The 5,249-nt window shown below is 37.9% G+C and overlaps 1 protein-coding gene across 2 annotated transcripts in view; it reads left to right on the top strand.

Annotated features, from left to right (window-relative positions):
• The first annotated feature begins 436 nt into the window (after nucleotides 1–436).
• The window catches only part of LOC107559778 (tight junction-associated protein 1-like), a 58,150-nt gene continuing 53,337 nt past the window's right edge, over nucleotides 437–5,249 (top strand). Inside the window, exon 1 of one of the 2 annotated variants that reach the window (XM_016243729.1) lies at nucleotides 437–685. The gene's annotated coding sequence lies outside the window, so the exon portion shown is untranslated. The remainder of the gene's footprint in view (nucleotides 686–5,249) is intronic. The other variant, XM_016243730.1, reaches the window with a different exon arrangement.

The following is a 5,249-nucleotide window of genomic DNA, read 5'->3' as shown; positions in this document are numbered from 1 at the left end:
GGAAATTCTCCCGTCTCAAACTCGGCAGGTTAATCTTTAGGATGGATCTGCTTAGACAAGAACTGGCTAGAAAAAGAAACCCTTTCAGATTGGTCTCGAGTCACCATCACATACGTTTAAGCTCTCACTTTCTGCTTATTCTTGCTGTCCCCCCCCCCAAGCATCATTGAGTCCCGTCATGTTTGTTTGGTGTGCAGTGTCAGGGGAATATCCAGCTTTCCGCAGAGCTGTCCCTCACATCCATTAATCAAGCCACTTTCTCCTGATGGAACACACCTTAATTAGCATCTAACTGCTTTATGCCTGCGTCTCTGCTCCGGCCCACGGGGACCGCGAGGGTCGGCGTTATAGTGAGCGAATCAGTGAGTGTGAATGCAAAGCAGTCAGACAGACGTTCATTTGAGACACGCTCCGGCTGTCCCAAGGGCCCCGCCGTGTCTTCGCTGACACTTAATCCTGGGCCTGAATGATTGGCAGTGAGCTGCTCCGGCGCCAATGACGGTCGTGTTTTTCCATCCACCTGCTTTTGTTTCAGGTCATTGATAGCCCTGAGGTTCACATGCTGAACAGGGGAGGAGGAGCCGGGAGGAAGAGGAGCGAGACGTGAGCTAGATTGAGTTTCCTTGGCGACCGGAGGGACCCACTTGGGGCGATGACTCTGGAGAATGCAGCATGTACACTTGAGGTGAGGGGCAATGCGTATTTTGATGCTGTATTCTGTAACTTTCTGTGTCTGTGTCTCTTGTGATGCTCACCGTGGCTACGTTTCCTGTGTCATATCTCACCGAACAGATGGAATTAAGTCAAATCGTTTCCTGGTAATAAATCATTTGCACTTTATCTCCAGCTCTTACTGATAAATGGTCAGCTTTTTGTTCTTGTCTGTTCTTATGAGCTGGGATTCATTTATATAATTTAGTTTGTACTGTTCCTCATTGAAATGTTTTACAATTGTCTTTTGCATAATTGATTGGCCATTTGCTCTGACAGTAATAATGTTTTTTTTACTAATTTGTAACTAACAGTTTCTAGTGGTTGGCGGGTTTCTTCGACCTCTATTGAAAAATAGGGTTGTCAATATACCAAATTTTCAGTAGTTTAATGCCAGTGAAATTTTGACTGCAAGAAATAATTTTTGCTATTGAACAAACTATATTGAAAATGAAAGTTAATTAATTTAATTAAAACAATGAAATGTTAACAGTCACTTTAGACATAACATTAATACCTCACAGAACGATATTGTTTTTGAGAATTCATGCACATATTCGCAAAGTGTGAGCACACAAATCATTAGAAATCATTCTTCATTTAGTCAGACAGTGCAGGTTTCAAATTTGAGTCTCTTACTACCAGTACTGCAGAATTTTTTTTTTTTTACTTTTTCAAAGCATAATTTAACTTCTATGTAAGCTATATATATATATATATATATATATATATATATATACAATTTTAACTTTTTTTTATTTTTTATTTAATATATATGGTCCCTAGGTAATATACTGTATATATGGTCAAATATTAAACCTGAACTTTGTCAAAAGGCTGACTTTTCTGTGTTTTCTATATATAATTTTGTATTATTCCCCATGAAGAGTGTGTGAATGAATCTTGAGCTAGTCTGACTCAACAAATGCCAGAGAGACCTGCTTTAATGAGCCAAGTTATTATATTCACCCCTCTTCAAGTTCCTGGAAAATTTATAATTTTTATTTTTTTTGTAGAAACAGAGATATATGAACCTTTGCTGTGTGTTAAATTATTCACTCCAGGCCTTAACAAACGTGAGCATGGCCCAGTAGAACTGAACGCTGCCCAGCTCAGTTGCTTGTTAATAATGAAGTACTTATCGTCAAGCCTCTGTGGATGTTTTTTTTTTCTTTTTAAATGTTTATTCCTTCACTCAGTGCTTTAGTCTCTGAACGGCAGTGACGGGTAAACTGAATCACTTTCTCAGGGTCAGTATGTGGACTTTATTGAGGTTACTCATGGATCACACATAACTACATCTGTGCCTCTAAAATGTTGATTGTCTGGCGAGTTCAGTCTCCAAAACGTGGATGTTACGTCGAGTTGTGTGTCATTCACAATGGAATGGAATGTCAAATTCCACTTTAATGAATCAAGGTTTTAATTTAGTAGAAAACAAAGCTGAAGACATTTTCTTGTGCATTGCCAAATAAAATCTGCTTTGATAGCTGTGTTTATTTGTTTGACTGGCATATTTAGATTTTTTTTTCACGTTAAATATATTCTACATCTCAGTTAATAATCACAGTTTACAGGTTCATAGACATTAAGTAGATTAAAGCCATAACATTGCTGATGAGGGAAATAATTGAGCTGAATGGTCTATTTATATCTCAAAGTCACAGTGTTCAATTACAGCTCAGTTTCAGACAAAAGAGAACACAAATAAACCACCATATTTATAGCAACAGACGACAACATGAAATACTAACTACTGAATACGACACAAACTATGAACAGTATAATTTACCCAGTTTATGTCTCTCCATATCATTAGTGACACTCTTTTACCTCCATTCACGAACTGTGTTCTGTGTTCTGTTTTATTTCCTGTTTGGACCTTTTGCATTTGTTTTTCTCTCTAATAAGTTAATTTAATTCACATTTGGCTGCTTTTTTTATAAGGAAGCTACAAGATTAAATTAATTCCGAGCCCTGCACATGACATGCAAGAAAAAATAAATTAATTGTGTGCATGATTTACTAATTCGTTCCCTCGATGTACTAAAATGTGCACACGATTACGATTTTGTTTCCTTGTTTTGCTAAATTGGGCGCACAATTTATAAATCGAGGGAACGAAATATTAAATCGTGCACACAATTTATAAATCGAGGGAACGAAATAGTAAATCGTGCACACAATTTATAAATCGAGGGAACGAAATAGTAAATCGTGCACACAATTTATAAATCGAGGGAACGAAATAGTAAATCGTGCACATGATTTAGCCTACTTTTCCCCCCCCTGCATGCCATGTGCGGGGCTCCGTACATTACAGACTAAACCAGAATGCATGAAGTCAACAGGTTTTTGTGGACCAGATTAAAGGATAAATTACACTCAAGAGGCCGTATGAAACACAGGCTGCTAGTTTGACACCACTGGTCTAGTAGATTTTTATGACGCATTTGGGACTGTCGCCTGTAACAAGATTGTCCCATACTGGGGTCGGGGAAGAAAAATGATTCATTGTGCTGTGACTCACTCAATCGTTGGAAACAACTGAACGTTTGTGCATTTGTGCAGCGTCTTCTGAACTAAAGTGGCATTGCCTCTTCTGATAATAAATAAATAAATATATATATATTTATTTCTGTTTCTGTTGGCACATCAGAGCAGACATGTTTGTGTGCTTCACACAGAATTAAACAACAAGCCATTTTAAACACTGAAATATTGATCAGCTTTGGAATCCGTTTCCGGAAATGTTAGATGCTGAAATATTCCCACCACTACCCAAAACAGTTGCCTCAAGTGCTTATAGATATTTGTTAGAGATTTAGTGAGGCTAGTGCATTGAAAGAACAGGAAGAGGAGATCATAGTAGGATATTCTGCTAGTCTAGACCTGATTGATTCATCATCTTTGCTACTCATGAAACAGGAGGCACCAAGCCAAGAAGCCCAGTCCAAAGAACAACATCTGTTGTCCGCAATCCATGTTCCAAGAAAAATACTCCATGCTGTGAATGATGAGAGTGTGCAGACATTAGGAGATGGATCGATCTGAACACTGAACACCAGCATCATTTGCACCAGTCATCTGGAAAGTGGGCTGAAGGTGACGGATTTTGAATCAGCTTTTGCATGTTAAATATGTAAAGGCAGTAATAAAGCCCTTCAGAGGCTCTGATTGGGAAGACCTGTTATTCTGATATTCTGGAGCTCTGGTTTCTCAGTATTGATACTAAATCAAAACTGTAGGCAACAACAACCAAAAAGGTTATAAACTGCATAAACCCTTTTTTTTTTTTTTTTTTTGCAAGGTTTGTTGGGTTTTAAAAATAGATGACACTAACTTAGAAGTTCAAATGTGGATGAAATGTAACATGGGACAATACCGTTTAAATTTATAGTAGATTGGTACAATTGGGCCCCTTACTGCTCCAAACATACACTATATTGCACAAAGTATTGGGACACCCCCTTCTAATGAAAAGGTTTGACTACTTTAGTAATTTCCACGAGTACAAATTTTAATGTTTAAGCATATAATGATATTCTAAGGAATTGTGTGCTTCTAATTTTATACCAATAGCTTGAACAGAACCCTTTTCTATTCTAACACGACAATGCCTCTGTATATAAGGCAAGGTAAAAAAAAAAAAAAAGATTGATTCAGTCAGTGTGAAAGAACTTGACTGGTCTGCACAAAGCCAAGTCCTAATCCCAGCTGAACACCTCTGGTGTGACTTTAAATGCAGACTCATCACCAAACACCAATGACTTGTGTGTCACCAAAGGCACTTCCAAAACTGTGGCATCAAAGAATGGAAACATAATTCATGTATTTAAAAATTGTATTTCCATCTTTGTTGCCACAGTTTTGGAAGTGTCTAAAATGATTGTACGCATATGTACAAGTCATTGGTGTTAGTTGATGAGTTTTTGGCTAATTTAAAGGAGTCATATGACATTGCTAAAAAGAACATTATTATGTGTATTTGGTGTAATGAAATGTGTTTATGCGGTTTAAGGTTTAAAAAACACATTATTTTCCACATACTGTACATTATTGTTGCTCCTCAATGCCCCGCCTTTCTGAAACACGTAGATTTTTACAAAGCTCATCGGTCGAGCTTGCGAGGTGTGCTCTGATTGGTCAGCTATCCAGTGCGTTGTGATTGGCCGAATACCTCAAGCATGTGACGGAAATGTTATGCCCCTACCATACTGTGATGCCGTAGCGAAGAGACAAAAACATTAAAACCCATTACAAACGAGGCATTCGTTGCATCCAGTGGGGACATAATTATGGATTATAATTACTTATACTGTCTTTTTACGCGTTGCATTGCATCGCACCGCGTAAACTTAAAACCATGTCTGCATTTGCGATCGGAGAAATGACAAACAATAAACGCTACTCTACACTGCTCAAAACTCGCGTTTGAATCATCAGTGGCAAATCCTTTAAATATAAAAAAAACTTACTTGCAGTCTGTGAGTCAGAACAGCCGGCATTGTAGTCTACTCTCCCAGGATCAGGAAACA

The sequence above is a fragment of the Sinocyclocheilus grahami genome, unplaced genomic scaffold (assembly GCF_001515645.1).
Source record: "Sinocyclocheilus grahami isolate Dianchi unplaced genomic scaffold, SAMN03320097.WGS_v1.1 scaffold698.1, whole genome shotgun sequence".
Lineage (NCBI taxonomy): Eukaryota > Metazoa > Chordata > Actinopteri > Cypriniformes > Cyprinidae > Sinocyclocheilus > Sinocyclocheilus grahami.
This window is presented reverse-complemented; position numbering and strand designations above follow the sequence as displayed.